This window comes from Podarcis erhardii (genome assembly GCF_964252035.2).
Source record: "Podarcis erhardii genome assembly, chromosome: 10".
NCBI classification, from domain to species: Eukaryota; Metazoa; Chordata; class Lepidosauria; order Squamata; family Lacertidae; genus Podarcis; species Podarcis erhardii.
Genome location: NC_138500.1, coordinates 61500584 through 61523590, shown reverse-complemented (window position 1 = coordinate 61523590; position 23007 = coordinate 61500584). Strand labels below are relative to the sequence as shown.

The following is a 23007-nucleotide window of genomic DNA, read 5'->3' as shown; positions in this document are numbered from 1 at the left end:
GCGAAAGTGAGATATGCAAAATTCAATGTATTTTTCAAAACTTTTTTTAAAAAGCATTTTCACAGCGTTTTTTTATTTGTGTGTAGATTCCGCCTCTGTTAGCACATCACCTAAAGGCTTCAGCTATAGCTGTACTCAAAAGTCTCAAAATCAGTTAACCCAAGATGGCGTCTGGAAATTTTGATTTAAAAGGAAATTACATCAGCTAAATTGGACATTTTTATTTTCATTTTGCTAAATAATGTACTTTAAAATATTTAACCAATATTTGCACTACAGGTCAACACATTTTGGTTACCTACTCTTCATTCTGATGTTCCTGTTACAGCATCCAACATGGCCAATGCAAGACTTTGCCATGGTTTTAAAAGCCTTCTAACTGCTAATTTCCGTCACTGTCCAACAGATCTCCCTCCCTTACCATTCCTGCTTTCTCTCCCTTGTGCTTAAACCACAATCCGGTTGCGGTGTGTTAACTGGGAAATTACAATTTTAGCATTTCTTGCAAACAACATCTGAAGGGCTGCTTAAGTTCTCATGCAGAAAGGAAGGAGGTCATGGTTGTTAGGCAGCAGAAAGTAGTTCTGAGAGACCGGTAATGAATTAAGCCTCCATTTAATTTACGGATCGTTATTCAATATGTTGCCTGGCCTGACTTTACCTTCCAAGTTAGATATATGGACCTGAACGCTTGTCGGCATAGCAAGAAGGGCGACGCCAAGACTGTGAACTTTTGCAAGCATTGTGCTGGTAGAATCGACAGTTTGATGGACTGCCTTAGAAAGGTCATGAGGCAGACAGAGAATCTCCACTGGGAAACAAAGAGTTTATAGCTGTGTCTGTTTATTTGTCTGAATATCCATTAGCAAGTGGGGAGAGACTCTAAAGCAGGGGTAGGCAACCTAAGGCCCGTGGTCCGGATGCGGCCCATTCGCCTTCTAAATCCGGCCCGCAGACAGTCCGGGAACCAGCATGTTTTTACATGAGTAGAATGTGCCCTTTTATTTAAAATGCATCTCTGGGTTATTCATGGGGCATAGAAATTGGTTCATATTTTTCCCCCAAAAATATAGTCCGGCCCACCACATGGCTTGAGGGACGGTGGACCTGCCCATGGTTGAAAAAGTTTGCTGACCCCTGCTCTAAAGGGACTTTAATCTTAGCAGGCAAAAGTATCGTGAGATAGTGTGGCTGGAAATCTATACCTGATTTAAATTCAAAGAGGCTGGGAAACCCAAGCATCACATTTTAAGTCCTGAGGTGTGCATAACTGGCACAACACTTGTCATCTTCAAGTCGAAGAACCATCTGCACTGAGCAGAGTGGATAAAATCAATGATTTTTAAAAAAATAAATCAGATTTTTTTGACTTAAATCAGATTTTTAAAATTTAAATTGGATTTTTAAAATAAAATGCTTTTGGAGGAAAAATCTTTCTAAAGATAGTTTTCTATTTAAGTGACATTATAGTCCAAAGGCTATTCATCAGGAAATAAGGATTTGTTTTAAGTTTTTCATGTGTGCTAAAACTCAGTCTAAGTTTTTTTTGGGGGGGGGGGTTTAACCGTTTAACCATATCAGTTAACAAACATGGATCCATATGCTATAATGTTATTGTTTTAGTTAAATAAATTGTTTAAACTGTTATTAAGGAAATGGTTATTTTTCTCCTTCCAATAAAGTACAGCAGAAAAGTTGTCCAAATATAAACAGTTAATTTATTAAACCTCACAATAATTTCATAATTATCTGTCTGTGTGTTTCTAATATTATAACCAAATCAGTAATTTTTGATATAACTGTAAATACTACTCTGAACAATTTATTATTCCAAAAATGAAACCTTCATCTGGTTGTAAAGATTAAGATTATACCAGCAAGAATGAGTGTTTCTGTAAAAAAATAAAAATGACTTAAATCAATTCTTACTCACTAGCGATTTAAATCAAGTCTTATGACTAGTGATTTAAATTGATTTGATTTAAATCAAATCCACCCTGGCACTAAGGGACCATCACATGCTATGAGGAAGCAAGAGGTGAAGAGGAATGATGTACACTAAGAACAGGAAGATCCATTCTCCTTGGACTATTAGGTCCTGAACTGCCCAAGAAAGATGTAAAGGTTTTTTTGTATGCCACAACTGCTGCACGAATTTTAATAGCTAAAAAATGGAAAACACAAGAATTACCAACTGTGGAAGAATGGCAGATGAAGATGATGGAGTTTATGGAGCTGGCTGATCTCACTGGGAGAGTCCGCGACCAGAAAGAAGAGGAATACCAAGAAGATTGGAAGAAATTTAAAGACTATTTGAATAAATATTGTAATATTAAAGAGTAGTGGTTACTTGAAAGTACTAAATAGGCCTAGGATTAAATTAGGATTTAAATAATTTAAGGAGACATAGAATGTTAAGAAAAGTTAAGAAATTTGATTATAGTCAAAATATTGTGGGTTTTTTTTGAATAATGATATTGGAAAACTGCTACATTTAGTTACAAGGAAATTCAGATGGAAGAGATTAGAAGAAGTCAAGCAATATGTTTATAAGGTGGAAGTTTAACTAATCAATTAACGTTTATTGTCTATGTGTATGTGGTTATATTTTTGGTTATTATTTGCCATATTTGTTTTAATTCTTTTTTCTTATTCTTTTCTTTTTGTTTCGTTGGTTTGATAGTATGTGTTGTATTTGTACGAAACTTAATAAATATTATGGGGGGGGGGAGAACAGGAAGATCCAGGACAAGTGGCAGGGAAGTTGGAACTCCCTGGGACTTGACACTGGACCACTCCCATCTCAGTGCTGCACTAAATGCCAACTGTGGCACCTGGGGCCATCTGTATTCAAAGCTACCCCTCATCCATATTCTTTCTCATAGAGAAGTGGCTGAGGGAAAAGGCAAAATTTCTCCTCTTCTCAGTCCTCCTCACCCTATGACTGCTCTCCTGCTGTTCGGCTACATCCGCGGTCGGAAAGAAAACAAGGTTCAGTTCTGGCACGGATGAAATGCAATAAAATCCTGTGTAGATGGTCTTTCTCCCCATTAACATAAAAACATATTTATAGTAATACCAGCTGCAAAGTGGCAGAGAGGCTCTGAGGCGTTAGGAACATTTTACCATATGCTTTGGATGAAAATGTTTTCAGAATGTAGTAAAATAATTGGCAAGCATTTGTGTTGTATTCCTCCTATTTGCATTACTGCTTTTCTTTGCTGAAATGAAATTTTGTTGTATAAGGAATTGTTCGTATTCACGATGATGGCAGCAGCCAGGGGAAAAAATCATACAGAAAAACTGGGGGTTTCGTACATAGCTGTCAACGTTTCCCTTTTTTAAAGGGAAATTCCCTTATTCCGAATAGGATTCCTCGCGAGAAAAGGGAAAAGTTGACAGCTATGGTTTCGTATCAAACGGGGCCAGCCCAAGACATTTTGGCACCTGAGGCGAACCACAAAATGGCGCCCGCCCCGCCAGGGAAAAAGCGGAGAAATGAAGATCTACATCACAAAGAAGCGGGGAATAAAGATCTACATTGGGAATAAAGGGGCGGGAATCAAATCAACCTTCCCTGACAGTTGAAGTGGGAATCTTAGGTTGTCATCGGAGGGAAACAGGCCTAGTCTGAACCCCAGGGGACCCCAGAGGGCAGCCCCTGCCATTTACTTCCTAGGGGTAGGAGGAGGCCAGCAGGGCTTCTTATTCGCTAAGACGCCACTGTAGAGGCGGCATTTGTGGGGGGCTGCCGAGGAGGCGGCAGATCTGGCCTCCAAGGGGTATGGCACAGTATACTTGCCGCAGTGGCAGCAGCGGCAGATGGTACCTTCCTTGGAGGCCAGATCTTCTGCCCCTGTGGATCTTCCCACCTGAGGCAGTCACTTCTCCTTGCCTCATGGGTCCCTGGTATCCAACAAAAAGGTACAAGGTATGTTAAGTTGTGGGTGAACATATCAGATGACACAGCGATTCTTCAAACAGCTCTTCTTTATTCACAGGCCAGAACAGAACTGAACTGAAGGGTTCAGCCAGCCTGCTTATATAGAGCTCCACTAGAACGCAACAGTAACCATTTTCTGTAACTATCCAATCACTGAACGTCACTTTCAATCCCTTATTTGCATATGTGGACCTGAGTGAAAACTATCTACAATATCCCCCTGCTAGCCCAGGGTGAGAACTTCAGTACATAACAAGGTAAAGGACCCCTGGACAGTTAAGTCCAGTCAAAGGCGACTCTAGGGTTGCAGCGCTTATCTCGCTTTCAGGCCAAGGGAGCTGGCGTTTTTCCACAGATACTTTTCCGGGTCAGAAAGTTTTCTGCTTCTGTCGCATGGAGGACCATGACGAGTGCCAGAGTGCACGGAAACACCATTTACCTTCCCACTGCAGTGGTACCTATTTATTTATTTACTTGCACTGGCATGCTTTCGAACTGCTTGGTTGGCAGGAGCTGGGACAGAGCAATGGGAGCTCACCCCGTCGCAGGGATTCAAACCGCCGATCTTCCGATGAGCAAGCCCAAAAGTAGTCCCTTTCATGCAAGGCGTTCCTGTGTGCCTCCGTCTCCCAGAACTGCTCCAGACATTTGAGGTTCCTCTGGATGTATTATCCTATTTTCCTCTTTGTGGAAGCTCTAGGAGCCTAGAACCTTGGTGTTCATGGTAGTTTTTGCCAAGAAATACAAAGTCAAGTAAACTGGACAGGTGACATTTGTGATTTCAAAGCTTTATTGGCTCATATATCAGGAAGACTGTGGCGACAAACTTAGCATACAAAGTTTCAAAATGTGTAGATATTTACTAGTTATCAATAAGAAATATTGCAATAGATATCACCCAAGCAACAGTTATGTGTGTACTCCACAGTGAAACATGTGATTAGTGCACAGTTCTGTATAAAGTTGTGGATGAACGTACAAGGCTCACCAATGCAATGTCTGGGAAGAACAAAATATTTGTGGCTCATTTAGTCATTTATAAATAGGCAGTGGAACATGGCCCTTAGCATGCATTTTCCATGCACAAAGACATCTTCACATGTTCAACGTATTTCCTTGATCCAGCCATTGATTTATTTTATTTTTTAAGAATGTGCATTTGATTATTTGCTGCGTTTGAAGACAAAATATCCAAAGACAGAGAGATAGAAATGTCAATGCAGTTTTCTTTTGAAAAGTAGTCATTCCAAAGTCCTATATACCATCACTTTGACTCATGCCTATGTTACATACATTTTAAATATAGATATATATATGTGTGATGTTGACAGTCAGAAGTTATATTTGAACTTTTGTTGCATAAGTATATGTAATATAGATCCAAACCACAAAAAAGTAACTCAGCTTCCTCAGGATAACTATGTATTTTACCGTATAATCTGTAGTTGGCTATGCTGGCCTAGAGTAAATGAGAGATGTACATAGTCCAACCATTTTTAGAGGGCACTGGTTTGAGGAAGTCTGTTCCTTCAGAGAACACTTGGGTTTTTAAAATGTTGCAGCCTGTCTTGAGTGTTCGGGATAAAACAGGACATGAAATAAATTAAAATTAAAATACTGTACATAGATCTGCTTCTGTGTTCCTGTTGTACTTTGGGCTGCATTTTGCTCACCCTCTTTATCATACTTTGTAAATTAAGAAGTAAAAACATAATTATCTGTCATTTAATTCGTTATGATTAAAAAATAGTAATATTCCTCATATTCAACAGAGGTGCACTTGAATACATTCATACATTACGGTCATAATGGCATTGCACGTTGTATTGGAATTTACAAATTGTCAGCTAATAGCTAGTTACCCTAAAATTATGAAGACAAACTAGTGATGTCTAGTTAACTAATGACCCTCTGATTAATGAACAGAAGTACAGAATGGTTCTTTGCTCTCTGAATATTGCACCGTTTGGAAAATTACACTAGTCAGGCACAGAATATCACCTTTTCCAAGAAAATATTTCCAATTGACCCCATCCTATAATTTTATAATATTTTAAGAAAAACAGTACCTCTAAGTAACGAAATATGCACCAATAAAAAGCCCCCTCCTCCTTTTCCCTAAATATCAAGGTCTTATTCAGATGTTATGTTTTCAGTCGGGATATTCACCCTGTGACTTTTTCTCTACAGATTACACGTTCCGCGATGCTGAGGACTTTCCCATGATCATCTCTGGAATGATCCCATAATCAGCTATGGAAAAGGAAAGCCCAATCTTTGCAAATGGTTCCCTCCCGCACACAGGTTTATCTTTTGAGATTCAGCTGCGGAGAATTTGTATACTTGAAGTCTTTGAGATGGCAGCCAATAACGTCAAACTGGCTCCCAAAGAGCTTCCATGAGACAAATTACTATAATGGGTACTTCATCAAATGGAACATGGAGGACAGCAAAAGTGTTATTGGGCCCTGATAGGCTCAGAAGACATAATAGGGAACACTCTGAGAACAGAAAACTGACGGGAAGACAGACCTTTTTATTCTAGTACAGTAAGTGGACTTTTAAATCCTAAATTTGTCCATGGAAACTGTGATAATGTCTGCTCCTGTCTGGCGTACTAATAGATAAAATATTAGATGTCACACAGGAAAGAATAGGGACAAATTATTTCCAAAGTGCTTACACGTGTGAATCACATTTTGAAATAATGTACGTAAGAGCCATAGGAACTTGAAGCTGGAATAGTTGCGGCATCAGTGCTAATAATTCAATAATTTTTCAGGTTCAGTTGGCGCATAGGGCTTGCTTAGGTTGTAATCCTGTGTGCACTTATCCGGAAATAAGTCCAGTAAACTCTGGGCTTACTCCAGAGACAGCATGCATAGGACTGCATTGTTAGAAAAACATTTAAGTTATAACCTGAGATATAATTTAGGTAGAAAATGGGCATTTTATGAAGAGAAAGCAATTGAAATGACTTCTTTGGTCTATTTCTAGAGCAATGTGATTCCCCTCCAAGTTCCTTATCAAAGCATTATTTGGGAATGATGACATATCTTACGTATCATATTATAGAGTTGTATCTGACTATGTCATACTCAGAGTAAACCCAGTAAATAAAGTCAGCCATGACTAACTTGATGTCAGTGAGTCTATTGGATATGCCTTAGCCAGACACAACACATAATCATTTATATGTAGGGATTTATCTTTTTTTTTTTAAAAGGGCGTTTAATCGTTCAGTCAGAACTGTCTCCGAAAATATTTCTTCTCCAGGGCAAGGTGAGGGTCCATTGCTATGAGTTTCATCGTACAGTTTCAAAGTGAAACTGGTGAAGTAGATACATCAATTTCTTCAAATTTCCCGTAGATGCATCAGTTTATTGAAATGACAAATAATTTAATCGTCAGTTATCAAAACCGACAAATGGCATTATTCAAATTTCCCATAGATGCATCAATTTATTCAAAGAACAGCTTACTCAATTGTCAGTTATCAAAGCTGGCAATTGGCATTAGACAGTCTGAATTATTTTCCTCCTACTTTTAAATTGCCCCAGGGAACTGAAATGCTACAGATCCCTATTTCTGATTGGCCTTAGCACATTTCATTCCAACAATGCACAAACTGCAGTATTCTGCGCACTACAATCCCGTACGTGCCTACTCAAAAAAACCCTGGGACTTAGGCTGTATACATACCATACATTTGAAGTACATAGCTTTCCCCAAAGAATCCCGAGAACTGTAGTTTGCCCCTTGTTGAGCTACAATTCCCAGCACCCTTAACAATCTGCACTTAAGCATGTTGCCTGAACCTTTATCAAATGCCATTGCCTTGTGTGGCTTGGCTCCTTTGCACAATTGGATATATATTTTTCCTTTCCTAAAGCTCCCCTTTCAAGCTTGAGTTGATTAACCTCTTGCTGAACAGGCAGAGAGGGTTTTGTTTTGTTTTACACATGAAGAGTCTAAGACAAGCATGTCCAAAGTCTGTTTTGGGGGCTTAATCTGAGCTGCCGGTCAGCTTAATCCGGCCACTGTGGCAGTTTATTTCCTGAGGTAAAATTCTTCAATCTTAAAAAAAGCTCAACAACTTTGGGGTAGAATCCTAAAATGGTTAACAACTTTGGTCGGCCTTTTGGCCGGCCCTCACGGCCCTTCACTTCATCAAATCTGGCCCTCTTTGAAAAAAGTTTGGACACCACTGGTCTAAGACTTGCCAAAGGGCTTTGATGGTTAAAGAGTTTATCCAAGCATCCCATGGAAAACCTCTACTCTGGTCCCTGGGCTTATCAAATAAAAATATGAGCATGCAGCTATTGACTCTCGTACACTATTTCAGCCAACAAAACTATAAATATGATAATAGCACCACTTCTTTCTTCCAGCCAGCAGATTTTATATGATAGCTCATCTGATGGAAAAGTGGCTGCGAAATGGTAGATGAAATGATAAGATTAACGGGGGGGGGGGCGGACATCCAAATCTCTCCTGGTTAGAAATTCTGAAGGATCTTCTATGTAGCATTCCCATCTCCCGGCCAGCCAACTTTTAAAATTCTTGTTTTATGGATTTGATTTACATAAATTCACTCTTTGTCTTTTCCAGATTAAAATCAACAGCATTTTTCTCATTTCCTGGGCTGAAATACGATTCAACTCCTAATGTTTTGATGCAAGTGGACGCTGAATCGAATGATTATCAAGCACACCTATGGAAAATAATTGTTTTTAAAAAACAAATCTGCAACTGTGCATCATTCTGATGATGACTCTATGGTTTTCACTAGAACAACACAAAGATGCAGAACACCGCAGGTGTGTGTGGAGGAAGCATCATATACAAAAACAACACAACACAAAGGTTTAGAAATTGCATTCAAGGCAAGTTTTCCTGGCTGCAGTTTGGAGAGAAACACAGCCCATTGGCCACTGGGATTGTCATGTATTTTGCCAGGAATTATCTTTTTCTATTATACACAAAGGGCCCTTTGAGATTATTTTCACCCTCTGAAAATTGGACTTGACTATTATTTTTCTAAGATAAGCCCCTTTCAGAAAACATCAACACCATTTTACATTGCAAAGAAATGCATCTCACCTCATCCGGTCTTGCGTGATTGAATAACAGAGAGCTCAAAGTTCTGCCCTCTCCGCCCCTTCGTTCTCAAGAGTTCTCTTCCTTTCTGACCTTCAATTTTCATTTGCCCTCCCAAAGGAAAGCTTTCTTCCCGTCAGTAACTGTTCAGATCTCTGTCTTCCCCTCAATGTTTGATCCATTCCCTCCCATTTTCCTGCCATGACTCAAAACACGGTGAAAATTTATGGCAAATGTCTTGGGCCAAGGAAAATTTATGAGTTTGCTTTTCTTCCCACCATTGTATATAAAGAAGCACCAAAGCTGGGACCAGATTTGTAAAGTGGACAAAATAAAGTTGGGCAGAATGAAAGCAGTTGCTGCCATTCGTGTCCTCTGAAGGCATTCAAGGGGTTCGGCGTGGGTGGATGGAGAAATATTTCAGGAACAAAATTAGGAATTGGTCCATCTTGCAGAAAAAGAGAGAGATAAAAAGGGGGAGATTTAGCCAGGTTCCCTGGCACAGTGTCACTGATGGTAGGTAGAAGGAGAATTAGGAGGGGGTTACAGGGGGAACCAATTGCAAAGATAATGAGGTGCCATGCCAGAAAGATGGTTAATTTGTTTATGTATGCAACCACAGCAGCTAGGTTCCTTTATGCTCAGAGATAGGAAAATGAAGAAGTTCCCACTAAAGAAGAATGGATAAGCAAAGTAATGGACCACATCAATCCAGCAAAGCTAACAGCTAAAATAAGAGAATTTAATGATGATTGTCTTTTTTGAAGAATGGAAGCCCTTTTCGGATTATTTGAAGAAATATGAAAATATGAAGACTCCACGAGCAGGATTAGGATGATGAGCAACAGAAAGAATTAGACTCTTGTGCTATGATTATGATGTAAAAAGGGGGGAGACAGGGTTCAGCAAAGCAGGGACGACAAGGAAAACATCATGGACAATGGGATGGGAAGTCAATAATATAGAAGTTGGGATTTTTTTAATGTACAGTCATACCTCATGTTACGTTTGCTTCATGATACGTTTTTTCAGGTTGCGTCCTCAGTGACCCAGAAGTACTGGAAAGGGTTACTTCTGGGTTTCGCCGCTCGTGCATGCGCAGAAGAGCTAAATCGTGCCGCGCACCTGCACAGATAAGGCGCTTCGCAACCAGAGGTACCACTGTATTGGAATTGTATGTGGGATTTCTGGAAATTTAATCAAATAAATTGGGGGGGGGAGATCATTGAGGTTCCGTGGCAATGCATGCAGAGAGTGTGGCTGGAGGGTTTGTGGTGGGGCTACAGTACCTTCCACAGTCTCAGTGCTGCGTCCGAGTGAGCTACGAGCCATATTCAGTGTGGGATGGTGTCTCCGGGTGGCTGAGCGTGGGGCGGGACCCGAGCAGCTAGCAGGCAAGCCAGGATGATGCCCACCACCTGCATGAGTGCCAGCCCAAGGGCCGCCGTGGCAATGTAGAACATGTTGTTGCTGACGAAATTGTAGACCTTGCTGTAGCACCCGTCGCGGTAAATTCCCCGGGTGCTGAAAGGGAGAGGGCTGTGCAGGCACCTTTTGGGTGCCCTGCAGCAGCTCGCGGGCACAGAGCCATTGGGTGCCTGTTGCTCCATAGACCACGGCGAGGAAAACCAGTCGCGGTAGCTTTCCACCCCGCAGCAGTCCAGGGTGCGCTGGACGGAATCCAGAGCTTCGGCCTTCTCCTCGTCCTCTGCGTAGGAGCGTATGGCTTCGCGGAGGCCGTTCTGGAAGCCTTCGGCGATATCCTTGCGGTAGAACAAGCTGGAGAGGCCTGCCGCTAAGCCGGCAGCCAGCACCGCCAACTGAAAGCTCCCATAAGTGCGCAGCAGGCATCGGTGTTCGGTGGCGGCGCTGAAGCAGCCCAGGAAGCCCCACACGATGACAGCTGCGCCGGTCGCCAACAAAATGAAGGAGGTGTTTGGGTATTGGTTGGTGGAGAGCACCAAGTAGGTGCCCAGGGAAATCTTGGCCCAAATGCCAAGGGTAACCATGGTGAGCCCCGCTGCCCAGAAGACAAAGCTGAAAGCCATGAGGAAAAGCTTGAGCACAGCCATGGTACCTTTCTGGCGATGGAAGGTAAAATCTCCTAGGTGCTTATAACCGGTATGGAGGAAGGAAGTGGCACTTGGTCTTGCCGACTGATGCTCCTTGAAGCTGACTGATGCTCTGTGATGCCACCTTTAGATGCTTTTTCCTTGAAGTTTTGGTTAATCTCCTCCACCTTGCAAGCTGGGCAATGGTGAACACCTTCACTCGGGACCCCAAGTATGAAATGCTGAATGCATGCTCTTGCCAGACGATGGAACTGGGATGGTGTTGTTTTGGGGTTTGGCAGCTCCACAACCAGTACTGGGATGGTGTTCTTTGGGGTTCAGCAGCTCCACAACCAGCAGACGTTGTTGCAGGGATCCTAGAGCAGCTCTCATGGAGACAAATGTTCAGAAATCTCTGCCTCCTTCACCTGGTCAGAACTCAGGATACCAGTCTCTTTCTCCCTATTCCGCAGAATGCAAAGAAGATTGCACAGCGCAAAACCGGTTGGACAGGCTCTCTGGTCAAATTGCTGTCCTGGTTGTAGTAAAAGCGGCTTTTGACACCCCAGAAGAGAGCAGGACTGCCTCCTGCCAGAATTGTCTCTCAATCACTCCAGACACTCCTGTCTACAGTTGCACGCTCCGCCTTGGTATGTCAGCTGCTAATTTGTCCGTCATGGGCTCTGGTTCCCCAATTCAAGCAAGCTTTTGTAGCTCAGAGATTGCTTTTCATTCAGCTGCCACAGAGGAAAATCAGCCTCAGTAACGGGGAGCTCGTTTTCCTGCAAAGCGGGCAGGTAGCTCTTCAACTTTGATCGTTCCCCTCTCAAGAGATAACATATAAATGTTACATACCTTCTTTTTAGCCAAAGATCGCAAGATTTCCCGGTGCATCTCAACCGGTGGTGAAACACTCATGTTAAAAGATTTCCCCATTCCTGAAAGGGGGAATGTTGCTTCTTGCCATAGACTGTGCTGATAACTTTCAGATGTAGGTAAAGACTGTCAGAGTGAAAAGTAAATAAAGAAGAAGGGAGAATATTGTACAGCTGTTTTGCTCCGTAATGTAAATTCCATGGAGCTACTGTCTTCTTACGGATACAGAAGATCTGGTGACTCCTGTGCTGTATTATGGAGAGGAATGAGAGTCTTGCAACCAGCCATTCCCAGAGTTTACACTATTTCAAGCATTAATCTAAGGGGGGAGAAGTACATCAGAAAAACCAGGTTACTGCCCTGAGATAACAAGGATCCCTGATCTAAACACCCACCTTTCTTCACTGCTCTGCCACCATTCATGCATAGCAAGTAGTACGGCTTTCCAGGAGGCTGAAATAAATAGACTGTTTAGATTTCCCTTTGGTAGATTTATGGCATGATGAGAACAGGGCTGTATAACAGATCTATCACTTGCTCTTTTCTTGGGAGTTGCAAGCTATAAAATGAAAGGGTTTTGCAGCTGGCAGGGCAAGATTAGTCCTGGACGCAAGATAATGGCATCCCAGATTGCATTCACCAAATAGCAAATGTTTCCTGGTCATGTATCAGCATACAGAGATGGGCACCGGAGAGTAATTTTAAGAACTTTCACAAAAAAGGGAATCTTTTATTTCATTCCACAGCTGTTATCCAATACCTGTTGAGTTTCCCTCCAGAAAATATACTCATGACTATGCAGTTGCCCTGGAGCCAGTGGCGTAGCATGGGGGGTGCAGGGGGGGCCCGGACGCACCGGGCGCAACATCTGGGGTTAGGGTTAGGGGGTCAAATCCACGGGTTAGGGGGCGCAAATTACTTGCCTTGCCCCGGGTGCTGACAACCCACGCTACGCCACTGCCTGGAGCTCAAGGAAAAAACATGATTTGCTTTTATTTGTTTCTTCAGAGAGGCTGCAAAAAAAGAAAAAAAGGGGGGAAAGCAGCATGCTAATTGGAACATAAGGCCCAACAAAGAAAGACCGTATGAGACCACCACCTTGCTGAACCTCAGCAGGTCTGGATCTGGTCAGTGCAGACCCTCCAAGTGTCCCTATTTTACAGGGACAGTCCCGGACTTACAGTAGCTGTCCCGGTTTCTGATTTGATCCTGGAATGTCCTGCTTTTCCTTAAAAGGGTAAAGGGACCCCTGACCATTAGGTCCAGTCGTGGCCGACTCGGGGGTTGTGTCACTCATCTCGCTTTACTGGCCGAGGCAGCTGGTGTACCCCGTTGTGGGGATTCGAACTGCCAACCTTCTGATCGGCAAGTCCTAGGCTCTGTGGTTTAACCCACAGCGCCACCCGCGCCCCTGCTTTTCCTTAGGAGGTCCCTGTTTTCATCAGAGAAATAGGAGGGTATGGAGTTATGTGGCCCCTGAACCAAGGAGATTATTATTATTATTGAATGAAAGGTAAAGGGACCCCTGACCATTAGGTCCAGTCGCGGATGACTCTGGGGTTGCAGCACTTATCTCACTTTACTGGCCAAGGGAGCCGGCGTACAGCTTCCAGGTCATGTGGCCAGCATGACTAAGCCGCTTCCGGCAAACCAGAGCAGCACACAGAAACGCCGTTTACCTTCCCGCTGGAGCGGTACCTATTTATCTACTTGCACTTTGTGCTTTCGAACTGCTAGGTGGGCAGGAGCAGGGACCGAGCAACAGGAGCTCACCCCGTTGCGGGGATTCGAAATGTCGACCTTCTGATCAGCAAGCCCTAGGCTCTGTGGTTTAACCCACAGCGCCACCCGCATCCCTTTCCATTTATTATATCTGACCATAAATGTTACGTACTGAAGTCTTCACATGGCAACACTGCTATCATGGCATGGCTTTTCCCAGAAAGGAGAAGGCTCTTTCATCTTCATTTCAGTACAAAGTCCATGGGGCTAGCTGAGTGCTTTTTCCCTAATGTAGACTGCTCTGTGCTATTTGGCATCCCTATGTTCTTTTTGTGTCTTTCTGATAATAAAACAAGTCTCCGGTGCTCATGCAAACTACATCAGACCTATGGAACACCACAGCTTGGAACCAGGGAGTGCGAAATACATTTTATTTGGGTGGTTAAAGCAACGATTACCTGTAAATCATTAAGCCACACGCATTTCTTGCCTTCACTATGAATAGTACAAACTGCTGATCTCAAATACTGATTGCCGAGTTTTCCCAGGGAGCTTTGAAAAAAGTACAGGTATTTCATTTTTTTTAGTACTACCAGTGGTGCGATGGGGGGGGGGAATGTAGATTATTGTGCATTTAAGTCTGTTGGGGAAAAGGGCCACTGGATCCGATACTTGTTGGATACCCCCTGGGAAATATTATAATATTCCAATTAGCATGCAAATGGCACTCTATTATTACAGAAATGTGTGGTGCTGCAATCTGGGGTACCCTAGCTCTAGTAGAGATGAACTGGATCTAATCCAAAACAAATTCTCCTACTTGGGAGTCCTATGCCGTATACCAGACACATTGCTTAGAATTGCAGTAGCTGTTGCTTTTCTCAAAACACATTAATAAATCCATGATTCCATACCGGGGGGGGGGGGATCTGATCTCAGACAAACCATTATTTTTTTAGGCTTGCAGAATGGGGAAGGCTGGGCACAATGTTGTATTATCTACCTGCCGTGTACGTTGCTAAGGATCATATGGTTCTCTGGAGGCCTTGGTGAAGATAATAATGATATATGGAAGCATTTTAGGCTGTTAGCCCAAAGGATTAAATGTATTCAGGTATGCTATGTCTGCGTACCACTAAAAAGGAGATGTAAGCTCCCTCTAGTGACCCATTTAAGATAAACCATTTGCCTCTCAAAAGCCAGCCTGTACTTTCAGCGTGCCTGTCTACAGAATTGAAATAAGTAAATATAGTTTCTGTTTGCGTTTTGTGTCTCTCCTGTGACAGGTTTTCCTGATACTGGATGCCAAATTTCAGGTTATTAAAGTTTTAAAAGTAAAATCATAAGGACGCTAAATAACAATAATAACTGCAAGTACTATCTATCTATCTATCTATCTATCTATCTATCTATCTATCTATCTATCTATCTATCTATATCTAAAAAAGCACCCCTCCCCATTCAGTCCAAGACAGGCACGGCACGTGCGCTTCCCGCTGCGCACTTTGGGAGATGTAGTCGCCTCTCCTTCCCTCCGCCCTTGGCCTCCTCGGGGCCGGGGGCAGGAAGCGAGACCGAACTACAGCTCCCAGAATGCACCGCGGAGGTGCCTCCACCCCCCACCCCCTCCCTCCCTCCCTCCCCTCCCTCTATGAATGACTAATACCAACATGTTGTCAGGCTAATGTGGCCGCGAGTACCTGGAGGGCTCGCCTCCCTTTCGGCTCTCCTTGGAGCGAGTTGGGGTCCTCTCCAAGCGCCGCCGACGCCAAGCTCGGGCTGGTAGCTTCCTTTCCCCACCCCCCCGCCCCACCGAAAGCACCCTGCACGGAGGAGAGGGGGGGCTCGGCTTGCCAAGTAAGTCAGGGGGGCGAAGTGGGGGGTGAGGAGGGAGAGAGAGAGACCCTTGGGTGGGTGCGCGCAGGGAAGGAGACCCGGCTGCCTCGCCTCGCCTTGCGCGCCCCGGAGCGCGCGCCTCATTGTCGCTGTGCCACCGCGACACAAGTCCTGCTGCTGCGAGGTGGGGCGGGGGGGGTCAGGCGACAACAACAGCAGCGACAGCAGCAGCAACAACATTCCCTCTCTTTTTCTCCCCCTTCCTTTCTTCAAAATGGCCAGGAATCAAGAGGGGGAAGGGGATGGAGTTTGCAAGAGGGACTCCTACTTCTTGGGAGTTTCCTAGCAGATGGGATTTTGTGTGTGTTTGCATTTTTCATTTTGGGGTGGGAGTTTGAAATGCTGTCCGTTTTTTTTAACTTTTTTGCCCCAGCTTAGCAAGTGTTGCCTCGTGAGGCTGTTTTGAAGGCTGCAGATTCGCCCCTAAGGTTTTAAGTTTTCGCTGGCTTGGAAAGCGCGCAAACTTTCCTGGGTGGGCCTGCTTTTTGGTGCGAGCGCTGTAACAATGCTGCTTTGAAAAGTATGTGTCATACTTGTGGCGAGAGCAGAGAAAATGCGGCCTCGTCTGATGGATATGTGTCTTCAACCACCACTTCCCTTCCTCCACCACCTCCGATTTTTTTATTTTGTTTTAAAATTATTTTTCCAGGGACTTAGGAGAGTGGTATGTCATGCCCGAGGAACTTAATTAACTGGGGACACAGCGCTTCTGGACTTTTATTTTAGAACAATGTGCATGGTTTGATTAGATCGCAGGTCGTCCTGTACTAACTATTCTTCTAGCTTTGCTCGGCCACGTGGGTTACTTGGTGATGACGCTGCCTTGCAAATGCAGTTGATTTTGAACAAAAACCGGAGAGATTGTTTCAGCCACTTGAATTGAAAACGTAGATTTCCCTTCGTGTCATTCCTGATGTCGTGTTACAGAGAACATTTGGCCTCATACAGGCAGTGTGGACAGCTTGTCTCGGAAATAGCCATGTTCAAATATATAAAAGGATGTCACATAGAGGAGGGAGAAAGGTTGTTTTCTGCTGCTCCAGAGAAGCGGACATGGAGCAATGGTTCCAAACTACAAGAAAAAAGATTCCACCTAAACATTAGGAAGAACTTCCTGACAGTAAGAGCTGTTCGACAGTGGAATTTGCTGCCAAGGAGTGTGGTGGAGTCTCCTTCTTTGGAGGTCTTTAAGCAGAGGCTTGACAACCATATGTCAGGAGTGCTCTGATGGTGTTTCCTGCTTGGCAGGGGGTTGGACTCGATGGCCCTTGTGGTCTCTTCCAACTCTATGATTCTATGATTCTATAAATTTATACTGGAATTGTGGAGTAGCCCCGCCATTGTCATGATACAGCCTTGATTCATCTAAAACTATCCGGTTTATTGGAGGAATAGAATGGGGAAATTTTGTGCGATCTCTTACTGGGTTTTTTGTAAGAGCAAACATTGAGGCATTTGTGAAATACAATAGTAGTACAGTGGTAGCTTGGTTTAAGTCTGTTCTTAAACCAAAGCGTTCTTAAACCAAGGCGTGTTTTCCCATAGCAGTGGGGGACTTAATTTACACTCAACAGGAAGCGGAACATGTCCTGCTTCCAAGGCAAAGTTCACAAACCAAAACACCTACTTCCGAGTTTGCAGCGTTCTTAATCCAAGTTGTTCATAAACTAAGCTGTTCTTAAACCAAGCTACCACTGTATTATCTTAGCAGTAAGGTAACTCAGAATTGTTGCAGAAACCTGCAATTTAAGCAAAACTCAAAATGGCTCACTGGATCAGTCTTCCTGACATGTTTTGGACCCCAACTCCCACCAGCCCTAGCCAGCATGACCAATGGTCAGGGGTGGTGGAAGTCCAAAACATCTGGAGGGCACCAGGTTGGGGAAGCCTATGTTGGACTGAAGGCAATCCCATGTGTTCTTAAGTTTTGACTTAGTTGTACTGTGTTATGCCTAAAAGCTTGCTTATACCTTGCAATCAGCAAAAGTTGTTACCATATGGTTGGGTGCAGAGTTTGGCTAACACGTCACTGCTTGAAGGAGTAGTCCCTGCTACATTGAAAGAGGCAGTGGTACGACCACTTCTAAAGAAACCAGCTCTGGACCCTTTGAATCAGGACAACTATTGGCCAGTTATCAATACCCCGTTTGGGGAAGGCAAGGGAGAGGACCATGGTGGGGGTAGCTACAGGCGTTCTTGGGGGACAAAGATTATTTAGATCCATTCCAGGGTTCAGGCCTGTCCATGGAACTGAGTCACCCTTGGTCACCCTGATGGATGAGAGCAGGACAGAAGGACTGCAACCTTGCTCCTGCTTCTTGACCTCTCGGCGGCGTTTGGTACCATTGACCATGGCGTCCTCCTGGACCAGCTGTGGGGAACTGAGGCCATTGTATTACAGTGGTTCCAATCCTACCTTCAGGACCGAGTCCAGAGAGTAGTGCTTTCTCTCCAGTACTATTTAATATTGACATGAAACCTTTGGGAGCAATCATTAGGAGTTTTGGGGCGAGGTGCTGTCAGTATACTGATGACACTCAGCTTGATTTCTCCATAACATCTGAATCGGGAGAGGCTGTACAATCGCTGGGCCATTGCCTGGACGCAGGGGGAAAATGGAGGAGAAAAACAAGGTGAGCTTCAGTCCTGGCAAGAAGGAGGCACTGTGGGTGAGTAGCTGCTGTGTCCAAGAAATTGGTCCGTTGCCTACCCTGGATGGGGTTGCACTCCCCCTGAAGGAACAAGTTTGCAGTTTGGGAGGGGGGTTGCTTCTGTATCTGTCACTGGAGGCTCAGGTACCCTCAGTGGCTAGAAGTGCCTTTGAGCAACTGTGACTGGTTCAACAGTAGCACATGCATTGGTTGCTTCAAGACTGGATTACTGCAGTGCACTCTGCAAGGGGCATCCCTTGCGCTTGATGCGGAAGCTGCAGTTATTGCAGAATGCTGCAGCACAATTGCTGATAGGAGGGAGTCAGCATATAACACATGTGGTCAGAGTTTGCACTGGTTGCGAATTTGTTCCTGGGCCAAGTTCAAGGTGTTATTGTCGGTATATAAGGCCTTAGCAATTTGGGACCAGTTTACCTACAAGATTGATTTACCCTACGCATGCCAGTCTCTTAAGATTTGCAGAACTTGCGCTACTGCAGGTGCCGCATAATACCCACCCCCACATTTGTAAGAACTTGATTGTTTAGTGTGCACTACAACTGACTGGGGCTGATGGGAGTTGTAGTCCAAAACATTTGGAGAGTGCCGGGTTGGCAAAGGCTTCAGGGTGCTTTCAGGTGACCATGCCAACTGTAGTGAAACTGACCTAGATGTCAGCCTTGGTGTGCTGAATAGTCTAGAACAGGGTTTCACAAACTTGGGTCTCCAGCTGTTTTTAGACTACAACTCCCATCATCCCTAGCTAGTGGTCAGGGATGATGGGAACTGTAGTCCAAATTTGGGGGAACCCTGTTCTAGAAGCCGCTCTTTATCGCCTCACCCAAAGGCAAGATGCAGGTCAGCCCAGTTTAGGAGACGGTTGAGCTTGCAAGAATTCAGCCTCCCAACATATGTAGCTTCTGAATAGTCAGTTGGGTTAGTCTGACAGCTGAGACCTGGCAAGCTGTTGTGTTGAAACATGCCCAGCTGTTCCACCCCCCGGAGAATACTCAATGCCTCAAGTTCCAAGGAGCCAACATAAAGTTATTGGGTGAAAGGCATCTAAAGCGAATGTTTAAAATTCTTAAGGGTTGTGAAAAGTGTAAATTCTGTTTTGTTCATTTTCCTAACCTTCCAGGAAGTGGTATTAGGCTCTGTGTGACATGCAGGCCACATGGAGGTCACTCATGATATACTGCAGTGAATTATCCGGGCCTTTTAACTAACATGTTGCATATGAGCAGGTACAGTACATGTAGAGTGGTACCTGTGGATGTGAATGGAATCTGTTCTGGAGCCCCGTTCGCATCCTGAGTAGAACGTAACACGTGACTGCACGGGTCGCGTTTCGCCGCTTCCGCGCATGCGCGAGCGGCGAAACCTGGAAGTAATGCGCTCCATTACTTCCGGGTCGCGTGGAGGGCAACCTGAAAATGCTTAACCTGAAGCTACTTCAACCCGAGGTATGACTGTACTCTATAATACTCAAGGCAGATGCATGAGGGAACACACCTTTATCTGCTGCTAGCACACACTGTACTCCAATGTCCTCAAGATGAGATAAATGCCAATATTCTCCTTGCACCATCATGCAGAACGCCAGACGTTTATCTGATGTGTGCGCTACAAATTAGCAGAGCAATTCAAAGCCTGGCAGGGCATGAAGGATTGGTATAGCCACATCCCTAGCCCCACTGCTTGTTCCTTCAACTGCCATAGTGCTCAGGCCTTACGCCATCAAATAATAACAGTACACCATGTTCCATTTCAGGGCTTCCAAGTTCCTGCCAGCAATATTTCCACTCACCTCCACTTTTGGTGGGTAGAACGGGAGAGCTTTGCACCAGCAGAGTGGTGGTACTATCAGACAGCTGTGGTGGAACTGTTCTGGACTGGGCCTTCCAATCCTCCTCCCCTGCGTGGTGGATTAGTGGCATGTATTTTATCCTTAAGTAGCTTTTGCTTCTCCTCCCCTTAAATAGGACCTTGGTCTAGTTCAGCAGGTTTCACAAGGACTGGAAAGCACATAAAATGATAATCTTGAGCTGGGAAGACAAGCTGGTTTGATGGGAGACGAACTCATCAGGATGATCGTTCCACTGTCTTAATTATGTCTTGGCTTGCATTAGTGAACGTCAAGTATTTTGAAGAACTTCCATTGGCTCAAAACCAGTGTGACTGGTCTGACGATGAAATCTCATTTCTTGCTCTGGTTGATTTAATGCGTGAGGGGGAAAATTATTTAGGAACCGAATATTCATTCTCAACAAAGTTGGAAAAGTACTTTTACTATTATCTATCCAATAGGTTCTGTATTAAGATAAAAGAAAACAGCAAGACAAATGTGTAATCAGTTGCCCTAGCCTGGTCAATCCCAGGGTTGCAATTTTTGTATAAGAGCAAAAAAATCAAGTTTCAGGGTTGGGTGGCAAGGCAGATTTAAAAAATTTGTTTGCTGTAGAGATTTCTTTTATCTGCTATATTCAACCAGTTGATGTTGAATGTCATTGAAACCTAAATGTAGCACAGTCTGCCATGGGTTTTAATAGTGGTAAGAGAGAGTGGATCCCTTTTCTGAAGTTATTATACTCAGGTGTAAGACCAAGATCAGTGTGTGAATGGAAAGCAGGCAATACAAACTTCAAGTCTCCCTGGTGTTGTGCATGTTGTCTAGCACTCCTAGTGTCCACAGGTTTAGTGTGCAAAGGTGTTTGTACAACTGTACATACAAAGGCAGCTGTCCTGCAGATATTCACGCAGAGGCAGAGCGTGTGTTGATCTCACACATCGGTTGTTGGCATCCATCCAATCACCAGTTGGTTACAACAATGTGCTGGTTGCACCAAGGTTCGATCCCTATAAGAAACAGCTGCATATTCGTGCATTGCAAGGTGTTAGACTAGATGATCCCTTCCAGTTCTATAATTCTATAATCTCATGGAAGAGCGCTGCTTCGGGGACAAACAGCTGGAGAGTTACAGCACTTGCTGTGGCTGTAGAGACTGATATGGAAGAGACAAGTTTTGTTGCAGCTGGGGCAGAAGAGGCGTCTGGTTTTGCTTTGCCAGATGCACCATGGCGTTTCTTCTCTTTTCTCTCCTCCCAGCAGCCACTCCTACTCTCCTTATTGCTGTGGATACACACACTTCATTTTAACTTCAGAATAGGGCGTAAGGAGAACCCAAAGCACATGGTCTGTAAAGAAGTGTTGCCTACAAAATATTAGGCATGGAACTGCACGAAGGACATACCGTATTTATTGCTCTATAAGACTCACTTTTTCCCTCCTAAAAAGTAAGGGGAAGTGTGTGTGCATCTTATGGGGCGAATGCAGGCTGCGCAGCTATCCCAGAAGCCAGAACAGCAAGAGGGATTGCTGCTTTCACTGCGCAGCAATCCCTCTTGCTGTTCTGGCTTCTGAGATTCAGAATATTTTTTTCTTGTTTTCCTCTTCCGAAAACTAGGTGCGTCTTGTGGTCTGGTGCGTCTCATAGAGCGAAAAATACAGTAATCTATTTCAGAACAACTATAAACAGTGGTGCTTCAGGTTACATACGCTTCAGGTTACATACGCTTCAGGTTACAGACTCCGCTAACCCAGATAGTGCTTCAGGTTAAGAACTTTGCTTCAGGATGAGAACAAAAATCGTGCTCCGGCGGTGTGGCAGCAGCAGGAGGCCCCATTAGCTAAAGTGGTGCTTCAGGTTAAGAACAGTTTCAGGTTAAGTACGGCCCTCCGAAACGAATTAAGTACTTAACCTGAGGTACCACTGTACCTGTATAATGATTTCGTTGCTTTCATTTGCTGCGTGCGTGTGTGTGTGTGTGTGTGTGTGTGTTTTTACTGTCCTTCTGCAAAGTGCTGCGGCCAGAAATTGCCTACCCTTCCTCACCTTTTATCCCCTCTACAAGTGAACCAGTGTGGCGTAATGGTTAGAGGGTTGGGCTAGGACCTGGAAGAGCTGGGTTCGAATCCCCACTTAGCCATGAAGCTCATTGAATGTGTCTCCATCATTCCCATCAACTTGGTGTGATGTTTGAGTGCAATTCCTAATCTTCTTTGGTCCATTTCCAGCAAAGGAAGGGCGATGCTGCAGTTGTTCTGCTTCCGAGAAGCTTCCTCTGATTCACCCAGTACTCACCACCCCCTTGGCCAGATACCCCTCTGATGTAGCGCATTGCGGCAGTTCTTATCTTCATTATCTGTCTAGATCTAGATGATCCTGATGTGTGCGTCTGCAAAAGACTGGTGCAGCAGGTGCTGTTATGCAAAGCCGTAAGACCAAGGACCAAACTACACATTGCATTAAATACACAGTTTTCCTTTCCATTGTTTGCACTTAAGATAGCATCCTTCTGCATGGCAGTAGTAGTCGTAAGTGCTGACTACTGAAAGCTTCTGAGAATATCCCTGCCGTTCAGGAAAACTGAACCAAAACTTTGATTTTCTGCCTTTGCCACGGCTGAAAAATCCATTAAAATTATGGGCACTAGATGTAGTTGACAAAGCAAAGTAACTTCCTTGTGTACAAGTCTTAACTTCTATAATTAGGGTAAAGTGTTGCCTTCTTAGAAGACATATCCCCTCACACATCACTTCCAAAAGTAAGTAGCATTAAAAATGAGCCATTGTGAACATGCGGAACGGAATTGGTGATTTTTAGGACAGCGGTTCCCAGCCTTTTTGGTATAATGATGAACAAGTCCGCATTTACCTGGTGTGGTGACCCATTGATTTGTTGTCACATAAATTTTGGACCTTAGGTTA

The 23007-nt window shown here is 44.1% G+C and overlaps 1 protein-coding gene and 1 pseudogene across 3 annotated transcripts in view; one reads left to right on the top strand and one right to left on the bottom strand.

Annotated features, from left to right (window-relative positions):
* Positions 1 to 10198: 10198 nt before the first annotated feature.
* On the bottom strand, positions 10199 to 12767 carry LOC309351144 (tetraspanin-7 pseudogene; annotated as a pseudogene). Its single transcript has one exon. The product of its transcript is annotated as a tetraspanin-7 pseudogene (transcript).
* Positions 12768 to 15324: 2557 nt separating this feature from the next.
* Positions 15325 to 23007, top strand: part of TRABD (TraB domain containing) — a 37629-nt gene continuing 29946 nt past the window's right edge. Inside the window, exon 1 of one of the 2 annotated variants that reach the window (XM_081878088.1) lies at positions 15325 to 15549. The gene's annotated coding sequence lies outside the window, so the exon portion shown is untranslated. The remainder of the gene's footprint in view (positions 15550 to 23007) is intronic. The other variant, XM_081878087.1, reaches the window with a different exon arrangement.